Here is an 18,677-nt window from a genome sequence, read left to right on the forward strand (position 1 = left end):
AGAGAGAAAAAAGATTGAACAAAAAGATGAACACAGCCTTATGGACTTAAGGCTTATTTTAGCAAAAAAAAATCAAACATATGGGTAATTGGAATCCCAGAAAATAATGAGTCAAAAAAAGATAAAATAGGGGTGCCTGGGTGGCTTGGTGGTTGAGCATCTGCCTTCGGTTCAGGGTGTGATCCCAGAGTCCTGGGATTGAGTCCTACATCGGGCTTCCTGCATGGAGCCTGCTTCTCCCTCTGCCTATGCCTCTGCCTCTCTCTCTCCCCACCCCCCTCTCTGTGTGTCTCATGAATAAATAAGTAAAATCTTGGGGGGAAAAAAAAGTAAAATAAATATTGACCAAAAACATCCTAGGTTTGATGAAAGACAAATCTATAAATTTAAGAAGCTCAATGAACTCAAAAGAGGAAAAATTCAAAGAAAACTAGATCCAGACTCATAATCGAACCGCAGAAAATCAAAGAAAAGAAAAAAACCTAAAGCAGCCAGAGGAAAATACTATACTACAAAGAGGGGAACATTTTCAATGGCACTAGATTTCTTATCATTTCCTATCATCTTCATTCAAGGTGTCCAGAAGACAGTGGAAAAACATCTTTAAAGAGTTGAAAAGAAAACTATCAACCCAGAATTCTATATCCAGTAAAAAATATCCTTCAGAAATGAAAGCAAAATACTTTTTTTAGATAAAGGAGAACCAAAATCCATTACCAGTAGAACATCACTACACGTAACACAAAAGGAAGTTCTTTGAGATAAAAGAAATGATAGCAGAGCAAAAACTGGATCTTCAGGAATGAATGTTAAGCATGAGAAATATTTAATTTAAATAAATTATATCTCAATAAAGATGCAAAAAAAAACTTAAGGAAAATTATTTCTAACCTGGAATTCTATATGCAAACTATTAAGTGTGGTGTAGAATAAAAACATTTTCAGAAGTATAGATCTAAAAAAAATTCATGTATTCTTTTTTATGAAGGCACCAAAGTATATGCTTGACCAAAATGACATGTAAAACAAGAGTGAAGATACAACGAAGAGGAAGCACGGTACAAAAGTATTTAAGTAATTTTTAAGATGACAGAAAAAGGATGCCCCAGGACGGCAATTGTGCATCAGACACAGAGGATAACCTCCAGACTGGAGAACAGTGTAGATTAGAGCAGAGTCAAGAGACAGAATGATATAACCAAGCTCTCTTCCACCAAAGTATTTATTGTCTTTTTAACCCAATACAGGTTCCCTGATTCAGTCCGGTTTCTTGTTCTTGGCTCCGCTTTACCATAACCTGATAAAAGTTCCTTTTTGCACTTCAGAAACTTGATTTAGCTGAGGCCACTCATTTCACCATATATAAGTGTTCTACTTTGATCAACTCCTGTGCTTGTGAATTAATTATGGGATAGATGATCTAGAGTATGCCTCCTTTTATGTAACAAAGAATAAAAAAAACAAGAATTACACACACCCATATGCTCATCTGTGCGAAAAGACACACAGAAGAGTAATTTACAACTATTGGGAATTATTATCTACAGTGGGGGCCGGGAAGGAGGGTAAGTATGAGCAGGATGAAAAGGAAGCAGGTAAAAAAAAAAAAAAAGCTAAAAGAAAGAACCTTGTTTTTTAAGATTTTATTTATTTATTCATGAGAGATACAGAGAAGGGCGGGGGGGAGGCAGAGACATAGGCAGGGGGAGAAATAGGCTCCATGCAGGGAGCCTGACATGGGACTCTATCCCCGGTCTCCAGGATCAGGCCCTGGGCTGAAGGCAGCATCAAACTGCTGGGCCACCCAGGCTGCCCTACTCTATTTTTTTAACTCTGAAACTATTTATTGTCTATATATTCTAGAATTCGACAAGTAAATATATTGTGGATAAAAGGCATAGGTTTGTCAATGTTGGAGAAAAATATTATAGAGAGTAGGAAGGTTAGAATAAACCCTGGAGCTATCACTCTAATCAATGGTTTATAATATATAGAGACAGAAAACATAGAAATGCACACAAATGTAGACAAGTATAAATGTGTATATATTCTTATGTTGTCTAGTTCTGTCTTCCAAGAGGGCCTAGAATCAATGAGTAGTAGCAATGAGCCCAGATCTCAGTTTCTAAATACCATTCACTGCTAAAAGGAACCAGGGCTCCTTAGAAAAATGGCCAATTCTGAGACTGGAGTAGGAGAGGTACAATAAGAGCCTAGAAGGAGGGTTGGCAAACGATAGCCCAAAGGCCAAATTCAGTCAAGCACTTCTTGCCTTTGTAAATAAAGTTTTATCAGAACAGAGCCACACTCATTCATTTACAAATTGTCTGTGGCTTTTTTTCCTGCTGTGAGGGTGAGGTTAAGTAGTTGCAAGAGACTGTATAGCCCTCAAAGCCAAATATATTTACTATCTGGCCACTTACAGAAAAAGTTTGCCAAGTCCTGGCCTAGATAGAATATCTTCTTGTTCCAGAAAGTAAGGACACACCCAAAAATAATGGGGTCATGTCAAAAGTGCACAGGAGCCAGCTGAAAAGGCTCCTACTGGCCAAATATATGACAATCGAACTACCAAAAATTTTACATAATGGCTTATAACCCATTAAATAAGAATCCATGAGTTCATGCTGATAAAAACAAATAAAAGAGGAAGCTCGTCCTTACATTAGAATCCCAACATTATAATAAATGCAGAAAAATTATGGAATTAAAAAATTAGCATGGGCAACCATCATCATCCTAATTCAGATCCATCAATAGACGCTAAAACTAGTGGGTAAAAGTTTGAGGAGTGACAGAATATTAAATCATCTCAAGGGATCCCTGGGTGGCGCAGCAGTTTGGCACCTGCCTTTGGCCCAGGGCGCGATCCTGGAGACCCGGGATCGAATCCCACATCAGGCTCCCGGAGCATGGAGCCTGCTTCTCCCTCTGCCTGTGTCTCTGCCTCTCTCTCTTTCTCTCTGTATGACTATCATAAATAAAATAAAAATAAATAAATAAATAAATAAATCATCTCAAACTATCATCAAAGATGGCTGCTAAATATAAAGAGGAAAGGCATATCTTGCAGTGGAGGTATCTAGACAACCAACTTAACAAACTGATTAAAGTAATAAATACATGTAATGGGACAAATCAACATCATATGCCTCCTGGGGTAAGATACAGTAAGAAACACATGTCACTTACGAAACACCAGTAAAGTCCAAATTGAGGGACTTCTACAAATAACTGGCCTATAATCTTCAAAACTATTATTCATGAAAGGAAAGACTCTTCTAGATTAAAGGAAACTAAAGACACATGACAACTCCATGCACTCATGATCAGGATTTCTATCCCCCATAAAGGATGTGATTAGGCAACTTGAAGATATTTGAATAGTATCTATAGCTTAGCTAATGGCATTATATCAATGTTAATTTCCTTATTTTGATCCCACAATGGTCATAAAAAAAAATGGCTATGTTTACAACTCACTCTCAGCTCACAAAAAAAGAAAAAAAGGCAAGTGGGAAGGATAAGTGTGGTAAAATGTAAATACTGAAGAATCTGGTGAAGAGAAAACAGTAATTCTTTGTACCATTTTTGCATCTCTTCCATAGGTCCTAAATTATGTTTTCAGAAAGAATCCAAGTCTTTAATTATAGTATCATAGATGTTTGTTGAGTTATACTTTTTTTTCATGCTAAAGAATATTCACAACACTTGATAATCTAACTTGCTTTATAAATGATTACTAAATAAAAGGAACTCAAATAATCAGTTAAAGGATACGTGGGCTACAAGATCATTCCATCCTGTTTCATATGGGCCAAAACAGATTTATTAGCTGCAAGCTCAAATAAAGTGATCTCAAATGAGAGTTATGTCAGTAAAAACACTGCCTCTCAACAGGTCAGCAGTGACTTTACTCACTTATATTTTACAAAATATTTTGAGGATTTAAAAGATTAAATGTCCTGAAAGGGACAACAACCCAGCACTTTTTGCAAACACAGCTGTTAGTTAAAGCTCTTGAGAAAAGAAAAGTTCTGGAATGAGAATCAGTTGTAGGAAGAGATAATGGTTATAAAATATTAAGAAGATTTTGGAATCTTTTCCTATTATTCTAATAGCTGACTTGTTTCTGAACATGTGCTTCATTACTACATGCAGCACTATATGCTCTTGAGCTCTGGACACAGAGCAATAAACACAACATTACTGACAAGGTCCCTACTTCCATGGTACTTAAAATTGGGGCGGGGGTGGGCGAAGGGAGAGGCGGAAAGAAAACAAACAAGTAAACAAACAAGGCAGTAAAACAGAGTGATAATAGTCACAAACAGGATGAGGAAAAGAGGACACTACTTTAGTTGTGGTGATTAGGAAAAGCCTCTACTGAGGAGATAATGCTGGAGCTAAAATCCAAACAATGAGAGAAGTGCATCAGTGAAGGTCTCAGAGTAGAGCCTTCTTGGCAGAGGGTATGACAAGTGCAAAGGCAACAAAGGAGAAACAATCTCAGCATGTTCAAATAAGTTATTTTAAAAGGCCTCATTACTACTCTCAGTAGAATAGACAATACCAAAGAACTGTCAGCTTTGGGGGCACCTGGGAGGCTCAGTGGATGAGCTTCTGCCTTTGGCTTAGGTCATGATCCCAGGGTCCTGGGATCGAGTCCTACATCAGGCTCCCATAGGATCCTGCTTCTCCCTCTTCCTATGTCTCTGTAGCTCTCATGAATAAATAAATAAAATTAAAAAAAAAAGAACTGTCAGCTTTGTATTAGGTATGATAATAGCATTGTGACTGTGTATGACGGTTTTCATTACTGCACAGCATATTTATGAATTGATATGTATTGTACAATAAATGAGGTCAGGAACTTCTTTAAAATATTTTGGCCAAACAGAGAAATAAAAAAGGGATGAATGAAGCAAATGTGCAAAAATTTGACTTAGGGAAATGGGTTTTTGACTTAGGGAAATGGGTTTTTGTACATTTGACATTTTTCATAATTTTTAGAAACTCCACATAACAGAAACTTCACATGAAAAGTGGCAATATCTCATATCTTCTTTCTCTGACTTTACTACACCAGCTCAGCTCTTACCGTTTCAGTTCTATGTTCTGACCACCTCATTCAAGAAGATATAAATGAAAACTTTAAGGATCCTCCCAAACGTTAGATAAGTCCTAACACTCTATGACTAAGTCCAGTTTGTGACGGAACTAATCTACCTAAGGCAGGGTTTGAACTCAGAAAGAATTAAGAGAATATAAAATAAACAGCCACATATTAACAAACCACAACTCATTCTGAGAAAAAAAAAATGGAAATTGCCTAGATCAAGGACCATCCTCCCAAAGATTAAAAAATACAATAGGCTTCTTCCCCCTCCATTCCCTGGAGACCACTCTGGCAAAGATTTCCCAATTGTGAAATCCTACTCTCAATGTTCAGTCTTGATCTTACTTGACCTTGCTATCGCACTTGACAGAGCTGAACATTCTCCCTCTTCTTGAGCCTCTCTACTTCCTTGGCAGACATGACAGGAGGGCTAAACATGCTCATACTACTTCCTTTTAAGTGCAAGTGTCACATCCACAGCCCCTCTGGAGAGACAGGCAAGCAATTTCTGCCCCAGGTGACTAGTTCTGAAGAAAGCAGGAGCAGGTCCCTAACCCAAACACCTATGATCTAGTGGTACATCTAATCTAATGGTATGTCAGAAACTTCAATTTCTGGTACTACAGTGGAGTCATTTTTCTGAAAACCCTACTGATAGCAAATTACCACAACTGCTAAATAAAATATTACCAACTTCTGGAGGACAGAGTTGAGCTCTCAAGAGAGAAAAGAAAATCCTCAGGAGCTAAAATTCAAGTGAGAGCTAGAAACCAGAATACGTGGAAAAGGCTCTGGGAACACATTCTGGTGTCAGTGCCAAGACGCATGTAGTTTAAAGCTGCAGGGTCCCAGGAGATAAGGCTTTGACCATATGAAATGTAGGGTAGAGACACAGAAGTTAGCCTCCTGAAAAAAAAAAAACAAATCAAGGCTGTTAAAGGGCTATCAACTCAGTGCAAAGGTAGGGTAGAAAAAATGCACCTATAGTGAAGAAAAACATCAAGAAATGTGAGTGCATTGGCGTGGGCTGGGAACACAGGTGAGTTTCCCCTAGAGATTCATAAACATGGGCCTGCCAGAGTACAGTGTAGCTGCACTAACCCCAAGCACATACACTAACTTAAGGTGAGCCTAAGTCAGCATATCCCAAGGCACTGGCTGAACCAAAATATCCTCTCAAAACTATCCACTTCACAATACTTCCACACTCAAAAGCCTGATAAATGCTTACAAAACACATGAGGAAGAGACCTAAGGAAGAAAACCATCATGTTTGAGAGTCAGAAAAAAAAAAAAAAAAGCAAAATATGGTATGAAATAATTTCAGGTCATAAAAATGACACATAACATTTTAAAACTATAATGTGTATAAATAAATACAAGAAAAAATAAAAAGGGGATGCCTGGTGGCTCCGCAGTTGTGCATCTGTCTTTGGCTCAGGGCATGATCCCATGATCTGGGATCGAGTCCCACATTGGGCTCCTTGTGGGAGTCTGCTTCTCCCTCTGCATATGTCTTTGCCTCTCTCCGTGTGTATGTCTTTCACGAATAAATAAAATAAAATCTTTAAAAAAAAAAAAAAGTAAAAGCAGCTTACTAAAAGACAAATTTTAAAAGAATTAAATAGAACTTTCAGAAATAAAAAGTCACTAATGTTGGCAGGTAACTTTATAGGTAAATGCACTAGACTATCTTTCTCCCTGATTACATTAGATAGTTAAAAGCAAAAGTATAATGGTGTCTGATATGATTCTCTATGTAAAGGAGATATTTAAGACAATTAATTATAAAGTAGGGAGAATAAAGAGGACTAAATGGTGGTAAAATTCCTACATTTCACCTAAAGTTGTAAGACTATCACCCAAATTAATCTTCAAATTCAACACAAATCCTATCAGATCCCGAGGCTTCTTACAGATGAAAACAATCTTATCTTAAAATTTATATGGAAATGCAAAAGAACTGAAATAATTAAGAGGTGCCTGGGTGGCTTAGTTGGTTGGCTGGGTATCCAACTCTTGATTTCGATTTGGGTCATGATCTTACAGTTGTGAGATCAGGCCCCGAGTCGAGTTCCCTGCTCAGGGGAAACTCTGCTTCTTTCCCTCTCCCTATGTCTCTGCCCCTCTCCACGCTTACACATACTCGCTCTCTCTAAAATAAATTTAAAAAAAAAGAACTAGAATTGGAAAAAAATTGGAGGAAGACTACACCCCAATTTTAAGCTATGCAGCAAACAAAATCAAGACAGTGTCATGTTTACAGAGGAACAGACACAGAGACCAATGGAACAACACAGAGAACCCAGTAACAGAACCATACAAATATGCCACTAAATTTTGACAGAGGTGCAAAAGCAATTCAAGGGAGGAAAGACAGCCTTTCCAACAAACGATGCTGTAACAATTGGAGATCAATAGATAAAAAAATAAACCCTGACCTAAACTTCACATCTTATACAAAAATTAACTTCAAATGAACATAACATAAAACTATAAAAACCTTTAGAAGAAAAAAAAAAAAAAAAAAAAAACCTTTAGAAGAGAACATAAGAGAAAAAGTTTATGACCCAAGATTAGGTAAAGAGGAGTGCCTGGCTGGCTCAGTCGGTAGAGCATGTGAACTCTCAATCTCAGGGTCATGAGTTCAAGCCCCATAATGGGCAGAGCTTACTTAAAAAAAATTTTTTTTTTAAATTTTTTAATACTAAGAAAAAAAAAATTAGAGAAAGAGTTCTTAGACATGACACCAAAAGCATAATCAATCAATCAAGAAATAAAAAGGACAGGGGCACCTGAGTGGCTCAGTCAGTTAAGTATCTGCCTTCCAGCTCAGGTCATGATCCCAGAGTCCTGGGATGGCACCTTGCCTCAGGCTTCCTGCTCAGGGAGAAATCTGCTTCTCCCTCTCCTTCTGCCCCTCCCCCCTGCTCATGTGCTCGAGCGCTCTCTCTCTCTCTCTCTCTCGCTCTCTCTCTCTCTCGCTCTCTTTCTCAAACAAATCAAACCTTTAAAAATTTTTTTTAATTTTTTTTTTCATTTCTAGGACCTGTTCTTTAACATAGCTGAATGACAAGAAATTTTTACTCAATATGTTGAACATTAGAGCTCTTCTCAGAAAACCAAAGAGTAGTTAGAACCTTAGGTCTCTCTGTTTTGGGGATTTTTTTTTTCCTTTCCTCAGTTCTGTTTTATCCTTAAGTAGTAAAGTGGACAGGTAGAGGGGACTTATGTATATATAATTCTTTCATTTTAATGAAAGACATTGGCTGGACATCATTTACCTACAACCTATCACTTCAGGTTCATTATGAAAATCTCCAGGGAATTACACTTGAAGAGTTTCAGACCCTCAGGGATAATTCTGGGGCTGCTGGCATCAATCAAGGGTTATTCATAAAGAAAAAAGACCATCTCACATAGTAGAAAAAGGCTGATGCTCTACTAGCTTGAATTGCTTCTTTAACTTATCAAGTATTATAACTCTTAGTGGAATTTAGATTTATAGTTTTAGTCTAAGTTTAAAAGCCATTTTATTAGAAAGGGTAATTAAGAGACTTAGATTATGAAGTATTTTATTCACTTCTGTAATCCCAAAGTTTAGCAAAGTGCCTGCTAAGTAACAGCTCAGTAAGGTTTGAGAAAAATTATACTATTTCCCCAGGAAAAATGAAATGCTGAATTTGAGAGACTGAAATAGTGAAACTCACTTAAAGTCTGTCACCAAAAAGCCAACAACCACAATCCATCACAGCCCCACTGCATTCATTCTATACTCTCAGACATGTTAACAGCCCCTCTGACAGTGTTCTAATACTGGTCCATACTGTCTCTCTCCTAAACTGACAGCTAATAGCCCCTTCTGCTTTGTATCCTAAATCCCACAGCCAGTTTACGCTTCCTAGTGAATGGCTCTGCTCATGGCATCACCCTAGTTAACTCTCATGCCACTGCCTCAGAAGGTTCTTCAGCATCTGCTCACATTACTTCCTACTTTTGTGTCCCTTCACACATCTTCTCATGGCTTATGCTGTTGAATGAAACTCCCACTCATTTAACAAAAATGTACTGAGCTCCTACAGTGGACCAGGTACTATGCTTGACCCTACAGAATACAATGGAAAAGACTCAATTTTTCCTTTCATGTAGCTTACTTTAGGGTGGAAGAAAAGATGTTACTCAAACAATTATACAAATTGATGTGTAATTTCAAACTGAAATGTACACCCTGGAGTGGGAGTGTATATAACACACCCAAGGAATGTGGCTATAGCTCAGAGAAAAGGGGGAAGTGTGGTAAGGTCAGGCTGGAAGGAAAGCAGGGACCACACCCTGCTATAACTTGCAGGATATATGAAGAACTTTGGTTTTTTTCTTATAAACAAGGGGAAGATACTCAAGTGCTTTCAATTAGGAAGGTGATATGATCAGATTTATATTCAGATAAGATCCCTCTAGCTTCAGGGTAGAGAATGAGCTGGAAATGAGAGGTCAGGAATGAATGGGGTCCCTAGTCTGGTAGGTATTTGATCAGTAAAATAATGTAAAATGTAATGTAATAATGTAAAAAACGATTGTATTGAGATCAAGAAATTTTAATCAAGAAATATTTAGGAGGCCAAAACAACAAAACATGATGGACTAGACATGGAAGGTGAGGGAAAGAGGATGATCAAGGATAACTTCATGATAGTTTAATGGATGGCAGGGACATTCACTGGGACAAGGGTACTGTTTTGGGGTAGATAAGTAGAGATCATCAGCCCAGTACTGGACAAGCTGAGCGTGAGGTGACTCTGCAACGCCAACAGACGATATCAATCAGGCAGCTATGTGTCCAAGTCAGGAGCTCTGACAACATCTGGGCTGAAGTCAAATCTGAGAGTCTCCAGAGAACAAAGAATAATTGAAGTTGTGAACGTAAATGAGATCAGCCAAGGAAGAGAGTAGAGAGAAAAATGAGATGGAGCCTAAGATTGAGACTTAAGGAGTTTCAAAGCTCAACTGGCAGGGAGAAGATAATCAGAAGGCACCTTTGAGGGAGATACAAGAGAAAACCTAGGAGAGAATGCTGTCAAGAATCAAGATTTCAAGAAGGAAGTGGGCAATAAAGTCATACACAGCTAGGAGAAGTGAAATAAGAACAGAGTGTTCGTCAGACGTAGCAGCACAGATTTCCAGTTTGGCAAAAGCTATTTTTGTAAAGTACAAAACAACAACCAAAGAGAAGGCATTAATGGGCAGGGAGGACATGGAACTAAGGAGTTCAGGAGACTCTTCTGTGAAGTCTGGCTGTGAGGAGGAAGAGATGAAATTTTAAAATAGGGTTTCCATTTGTTGTTACTATCATTTTCACTAAAGGGGAAACTTGAATGTGTTAAAGTACTGATAGGAAAAAAAATTAAAAATTAAAAATAAATACTGATAGGAAAGAAGAGTTGAGAATGTAGGGCCAAAGATAAATGATAGCTTCTGTGATGGGAGAAGGGCGACAGAAGGATGGATATATTCTGACTAATACTCCCCCAAAACATCTTGTGCTCCTTAAGCTTACACAATCCACTCACCCTCTACTCCAAACACAAATTTAAAATTTTACCCTTAAAGAACAGCTCAAATTCCATATCCTCTCCCTTCTGTGAACCTCACCTAATTTTTCTAGCTCATGGGATCCTTTTTTTGGGGGGGGGTCCTTTCTTTATAATCCATGTGCCATACTTTCCACATTTATTTCACTGCAAAATCCTGTACAGCAGATTCCACAGAATACACACAGGGAAATAAACACTCTACTTCCTGTCCAGCTCATATCCTAGCCCTCTCAATACAGCCTATCCTAACCACACCAGAACAAAGTAGTACCTCCCTTATAAAGTCCTGAACAATTACATTGTTGAGCATATCAGCATGTTAAGTATTTAAGATCCTACAATATAAGCTCCAAAACTGTGGGGCCTTATCTGTCTGGCTAACCACTGTAACCCCAGGGCCTAGCAGGGCTGCCACACAAAAAGCACCCAGGAAATGTTTACTGAATGAATGAATTAGAAGAGATGCCCTGTTACTCTTCAACAATTGTAAATTATTTAAGAGCAGGGACTATGGGGCGCCTGGGTGGCTCAGTCAGTTAAGCACCTGACTCTTGATTTTGACTCAAGTCACTATCTCACAGTGGTGACCCAGAACCCCGAGTCAGGCAGGGAGCCTGCTTAAGATTCTTTCTCTCCCTCTGCCCCTCCCCACTTCCCCAACCCCACGCATCTATGTGCATACTCTCTCAGAAAGGGGAGAAAAAAAAAAAAAAAGCAAGCAGGGACAATGTCTTATGCCTATTTCTATACAGTACCCTACAAAGTAGAATAAATGTTCTTGATAACATGATGACAATTTATTATGGCCTAAAGTCATAATGGGAATTGAAAAGACAGTTTGGCAATATACCTTGACACTGATAAAGAATGAAAGTCTATGTAATGTTTCTCAATTCTAATTTTAAGAGATAATAGTTGTCTTCAAAACACTACATTTCCCCAGATATGAGATTTTTTAAAAATCCTTAAAGCTAATTGAACTAGCCTTCCTCTGCTTATGAAGTGCTTTTATAAATTCATGTAACACTAGAATTTCAGTGCCTATAAGATTTAAGTGAATTCTGGAGTTTAATATTTTCATATCTTGATAATACATAGCAGTACATCAGCAAAGGCAAGAAGTACATTAAGGATATTGTTAGAATAGATCTAAGTATCACCTCCCTGCCTAATAAAGACAGAATCATCTTAATGCCATTGAAGTACCAGAGTTCTAGTCATAAATGACACACAACAAATGTAAGATATGCAATTCAGCAGCATACAAAGCCAAAATCAAAAGAGATCAACCAAGGCTCTTCTCAAATATAAGCTTTGCTACCAAATAAGACCCAAAAATATTATGAAGTGGAAAGTGCTTCATTTTTCAGCAACTTCATTTGTCATGTGTACTTTGGGTTTTTTGGTTTTTTTTTTTTTTTTTTTGAGATTTTATTTATTTATTCATGAGAGACACAGAGAAAGACAGAGAGAGGCAGAGACAGAGGCAGAGGGAGAATCAGGCTCCATGCAGGGAGCCTGATGCGGGACTTGATCCCGGGTCTCCAGGATCACTCCCCTGGCTGAAGGCAGCACTAAACCGCTGAGCCACCCGGGCTGCCCTGCCATGTGTACTTTGCCTGCCATGTGTACTTTGTACAGGATTATGTCATAAATTCAATCTCGTGTTTCTCTCCCATTTTTTATTACTATGATTAAAAACATCTACAGAATTATCAAATTGGGACAAATAAGAGTACAAATAAGATCATGCTTTAAAGACTTTCAAACCAACCATCATTTCCAACCCCCTGAAATTTATTCTATTCTCTCTTTTGGGATAAATGTGCAAATTTTGGAGACAAATTTTAGACCAAGTAACAAAAGGCTCAGGTCAAAGACAAGTACCTTTAGAAATAAGAAGAGATCTCTTTTTATCCAATGGAATCTTAAAGAATAGGGACCAAATAAAAACTTCACTTTTTAAAACAAAAATCAGAATCTAAAGAAGTAAAGGAAGGTACCCATTGGTGTCAGAATTCATACTCAGCACCAAATAGCAAAAGAAAGCATCTCAAAAATATACACGGTTTTATTTTCATGATGTGTGAGCAGTCAGTCACACTGGAATATCTCTTCCATGATCAGTAAACTTGAGCAAACACAGAATATTCTCTCTCCTGACTTAATTCAGGGCAGTGCTTCAGCAGCACTGAAAACACCACCCTAAAAGGTATTAGAAACCGTGACATGTGTTGCACAAACTCCTAGTCCATGCCATCAAATAAAGTCTGTCTGGAATCTTATCACTTTTCTTCATTACCTTTTGGGGAGGTTCTTTTATCTTTTCATTTTGGAAATGTAAATACACCTACAAAGTAGAAAGAATGAAGTAATAAATGCATGCTCATCACTCAAATTCAACAATTACCAATAAATAGCCAATGTTATTTCATCTACTCTTACACATACAAACACATAAACGTTTCATATCCCCCATATAGACCTATACATACCAAATTATACTGAAACACAAGGGAAGACTTTTAAAGTCCCTTGTAAAAAATCTAAATTACAGGTCATAAATAGCAAAATATTCTATTCAGCAAACAACTCAGTGATAACTACTGTTACCCTTAAGGCCTTTACTTACATAAAACATACATTTTATGAAACAAGATTATCATACAGGTGTAATCCAAATTTCATGCTGTGATAAAGAACAGCTACTTAATAATAAAGCTGAGAATATAAGTCATCCACCAGCTATAAGCATAATTCAAATGGTAATCGAAACCATTATCGACCCACAAACATTAATCTCAAAGTTAATAAGACAAAGGCAAGAATTGCAAAGCTTACCCAGATGGCCGATTTTACCATGCCAATTTAGAAAAATGTGTAACTTTCAGAATCTATAATCAAATGAACACAAAGACTAAAATATACAAGAATTGAAAGTAGTCATCCCTAGATTCATAGTACGTCAAATAAAATGTCAGTTTTCATGAAAACTATTTTTCTTTCACTTTACACAAGAGATTATTATGAACCTAGCTTCTGTGTTAGTTATTTTATTTTACTTTTGTTGGTTCTTTATCTTAAAAAATCTGTCAGATCATCACTTTCTTCTTGGTAAAGTGTTGCTACATCAATGCCTACTCTCAGGGCTGCAGCCACAAACATCTAGAATTTACTATCTACAATAAGTCTTTGCTAAGAATTATACTCCTGCCTACAACACAAGGTCCTTGTCATGCATTGCAGAGACTCTCGGGGGAAGACGTGCAAAGTCACAAGCAGCTGTACCATCCGCTCAAAATCACGAAGAAGAATTCTAGCATTATTCGAGGCATCTGGAGGAATGCAGGACACCAAATTCCAAATGGCAAAAAGACGAAGACTAAATCCAGACCACAGATGAAAAGATGGGGAGACTTTAATGACCCCTAAGGCAACCTGCTAATTTTGAATCTGGTCTTTCAATTGAGTGCCCTGTACTGGGGGACCTGAGAGAGGCCTCCCAAGACAAACTGATGTTAGCCCTCCTTTCTGTAGAGAAATTAAGGTCCACATTCACACCATTCAACATGAGTGAGCTTCAAAGATGGTGACTCTAGGGTTTGTTGCTTTACAAGATTCCACATTTCCTAGATAAAAACCTCTACCACCCACAAGGGCATTACCACAGATTTAATAGTTAATAACTTTAGGTAGATAGTAGAAAAATAGGACAATCCAAGAAAACAAATAACCAAAAGAATTCCGAAAATACTGAAATGCAACTAAGGCCTGCAGCATTTCTTCTTGCTGCTTCAGAACTCATAACAGAGATAGAAGCAGTAGAATCCCTGCTTCTTGGGGAGACAAAACAAACCTGAGGTCTACAGGCCCCTGGGAAATAAGCTGGTCCTCTACTTCCACTCCAGAGCTCCAGTTACCCAGATGCAAGACTTCTGAGCAGAGCATGAGACATTGGCTCCACAGCAAAGTTCAGAATCTTAGGATTATTTTAAAACTTCAGACTGCCAATGTTCAATTTGTCATATATGGAGAAGCTATATCACTAAGACTTGCTATCTCTAGATGCACATAAAATATAAAACATATATTCATACAGAGGCTTGGTGCAAATTTCACTAATCCAGATGTGAGGAAATCCAAAGTTATGTTTCCCACAGCAACTGTAATCTTGGCAAACCCAGACTCATGTATTCTGTGTTACTTCAGATGGTACTGACCTTAAAGGAAACTTAGAATAAAGTACATCTCAATCTCCACATCTAATTACAAAGAAAAACTCTAAGATCAGAGATTAGAAAACTGCCTTCCTTCAGGGATAGTGGAGCTAGATCTTTGAGACAATTAACAAAGACTAGACCAAGCACTGAAGAATGTGCTGGAAGAAACAATCCTTACCTGGCCTGAACAACAGGAGCCAAGCAACTTAACAGGGCTTCCTCTTAACTGTCATTTCTAATTTGCTAAGACAACCAGCTGGTGGTGTTTAAACTTCATTTCAAATATTGAACACTTTCTAAAAGTACCCTAAATGCTAATCAGATGCAAAGAGGCTCAATTTTAGCTCCCACTTGAGACAACAGATGAAACATTTGAAGCCACCACAAAATGGAGTATCTACTAGAAAAAGAAGTCCAATAATACTTGCATTCGTCACTCACATAGAAAATGGTTTCACCGGTCCTCAGTTCAAGGTTAAAATGCCAGCTTCTAGAAGGCTAGGTGCTACCCAATAGTCTGTAAGATTAATGGAAGACAGCAGAGCTTAGTGGTTAAGAGGTTTCTGCAGCCAAAATGCTCAAGTTTTGTATCCTAGCTCTGCCTCTTAAAAGCTGTGGCTCTGGGCATCTGTGCCCCAATTTTACCATCTAAAAAGAGGCCATACTACAACCTACCTCGTAAAGCTGTCAGGAGTACTAAATGAGGTAATATAAGTAAAGTTCTCACAAGAGTGCCTGTAGATAGTAAGCACTCAAAAAGCATTCACTATTATTATTATTATTATTATTATTAATGTAATTATTATTAATGTAAGGTAATTTATTTTACCTTGGTAGCAATCTTCATCAATTTGAAAAACCAGCACCCACACTAAGACCAAAAAATTGAAGAATATCATAATAGTACTTTAATCAGTATCTGTAGCACAATAATAAATGGCCTTGCCTCCTCTTGCCTCCTTCCTGCACTCCTTTTGCTAACTAAAGACCTCCTTAGCCAAACATCTTAGTCACTTCATAATCTTCCCTTCTCCTATTATAACCTTCTGCTTCAATCAAATTAATTTTCTCACAATCCTTTAACCACAGCTTGTCATTTGACAAACATCTAAGAATCTATGGAGCCAAGCACTGTGCTAACACTACATGCAAAGTTTCGTCCTTAAAAAGTTCAAAGGATATAGCAGAAAAAGGCATGTAAAAAACAGTTTCAATAGAACTACAGTCACAAAGAGCAAAAGTAAGGTAGCTGCATGGAAAGGAGCTGGTAAATTCTGTTGGTGAATTCTCCTCAGGGAGGGCTTCAATGACGACGCCTTGCGAGAAAGGAGAAACGCTCAAGGATAAAGAGGAAAGCATAAGGCTGAGAAGAGGGTCAGAGGGCAAACAAAAAAACATGAGCAAAGAAATTCTGGGTAATGAGGTGCAGCTGACTGCTGGGGCACCGATGGAAGCTAGAAGCTAGAAAACAGGGACAGGCAAAAGGAGTGTCGTACCCAAGTCAGAAGCACTGGAGTAAAGCTCCGCCCTGGAATCACCAAAGAATTCTGAGCAGGGGCCTAACATGATCACATCTGTATGTTACCATGATCACTGCAGCTGCAGTTCAGAGGCTGATTTGGAAGGAGAGACTGGGGACTAAAAAACCCATTAAGACAACTGGAAGGATCCAGGTAGCAGTAGGGGTGGAAAAAGGGAGATAGGTTCAAAATACAAATTAATCACAGAATTGGTAAGACTTGGTTTGAACATAAAGGGGAAATATAGGAGATCTCAGAGGTTTCTAGCTCTAGCAACTGAAGAAATAAAAGAATGGTGACAAAAAAAAAAAAAAAAAAGAATGGTGACAACACACAGGCAGGGTGAAGAGTTCATGACCCCAAATGCAGAGACTAGGTCTTTATTCTAAGAGCGATAGAAAGTAGAATGGGACAGAACTTTTAATAAAAGGGGGGGGGAGGGTAAAAACCTAAATAGATCTTTAACCAGAGAAGAAACCAGAAAACACTGCCAAAGATCCATACTCTCTCCCCAAACTGCACCAGGTAGAGATGGTTTTAGAGGCAGGTAATTTCAATTTTATGGAAGCTTTTCAATTTATTCTAGGCATCTAAACAATTCCAATACCAAATATGACAAAGAAACACATACTATTTCACACAAAGAACTACAGAAGAATTTTTATTATAAACGCAAAACCCAATATAAAAAAATAAAAAGTCCAAAATTAAATTTTTAAAATCGTACAACAGGAACACATGGTAGAGAATGTTTATTCTAACATAATTCACATCATGAAACCTGTTAACATATTCATTATATTAGTAAATCAATGGAATGGAACCAAATCATCATGAAGAGAGAAGCCAAAATGCATTTTTTTAAAAAATACTTATCACTAGGATTACTATCCAACTGCATTCACTGAGCCAGAGACCATTGTCGCTCAGGTAGCACACTATCTACACTATTTGGAGTCCACAGCCAGCCAATGGCCTCGACTCCAGGCTCTAACAATGTGCACCCAACACCCATTCTGAATTAAGAGTTCTTAGGAAACTAGGACTAAAAGGAATTTTTTCTAATGCAATAAGATGTATTTCTCAAGGAAACAACACCTCTTACGTAGTATTCAGGCAAAGAATAATACATAACTTGAATTTAATCATGAGGAAACATAAAACATACCAATTGAGGAACATCCTTTAAAAAAAAAAAAAAGGCTTTATTTTTCGAAAATATCAATGTCATAAAAAACAAAGGCTAAAAGAAGTGTTCCAGATTAAAGAAGACAAAGGATTAAAGAAGACAACTAAGTGCCATGTGTGACCCTACACTAGATCCTGCACTAGAGGGGGAAAGATGCTAAAAGATGCATTACTGAATCAACTGGCAAACTGTAAGATGGTAGATATAATCATAGTTGTATCAATTTTGACAACTGTAGGTATGTAAGAAAATAGCTATATTCTTGGAAAATACTGTAAAATTGAGGGTAATCATGTATGCGATTTATTCTCAAGCAGTTCAGAAAAAAAAATTTATATTTGTGTGTGGAGAGAGAGAGAAGGAACACAAATTATAAAGGGAATGAGACAAAATGTTAAAACCAGTGAATCTAAGCAAAGGGTATATGCACTCTTGGATGTTCATCCCAGAGAAATGAAAAACTTATATTCACACAGAAGACTGCATATGAATGTTCAGAGCAACTTTATTTGTAACAACCAAAAACTGAAAACAACCCAGATGAGCCCTTCGGCAGATAAATGGTGAAACAAGCTGTGATACATTTATGCCATGGAATGCCACTCACAATAAACAGGAATGAACTACTGATACGTACTATAATCTGAATGAACAGCAAGGGAATTTATGTGGAGTGAAGCAATCTCAAAGGTTATGTACTGTATGATTCCATCCATAGTATTCTTGTAATGACAAAGAAACAGAGGAGAGTGTCATGGCTATCAAGGGTTAAGGTGGCAGAGAGGCTGGCAGAGATGGCTGTAGCCATGAAAGGGTAGCACAAGAAATTCTTGTGCAGGAACTATTTTGTATCTTGACTACATTGGCAGTCACACAAATCTACAGATGTGATAGAACTAAATACACATACACACACACTCACACACCAATACAACTAAAACTGATGAATTCAAAATAAGATGGGTGGATTGTACTAACATCCATTTCCTAGCTGTGATATTATAGTTACACTAGAGGAAATTGGGTGAGGTATCCACA

The 18,677-nt window shown here is 37.7% G+C and overlaps 1 protein-coding gene across 4 annotated transcripts in view; it reads right to left on the bottom strand.

Annotated features, from left to right (window-relative positions):
- Positions 1–18,677, bottom strand: part of DIS3L2 (DIS3 like 3'-5' exoribonuclease 2) — a 349,588-nt gene that overhangs the window by 312,417 nt on the left and 18,494 nt on the right. For 2 of the 4 annotated variants that reach the window (XM_041765743.1, XM_041765746.1), the window contains exon 2: positions 13,013–13,060. The exons of 1 other annotated variant lie outside the window; for it this stretch is intronic. The gene's annotated coding sequence lies outside the window, so the exon portion shown is untranslated. Of the gene's footprint in view, positions 1–5,809; positions 5,831–13,012; positions 13,061–18,677 lie in introns of those variants that run through there. One more of the 4 variants, XM_041765745.1, reaches the window with a different exon arrangement.

Source organism: Vulpes lagopus, chromosome 8, assembly GCF_018345385.1.
Source record: "Vulpes lagopus strain Blue_001 chromosome 8, ASM1834538v1, whole genome shotgun sequence".
NCBI lineage: Eukaryota > Metazoa > Chordata > Mammalia > Carnivora > Canidae > Vulpes > Vulpes lagopus.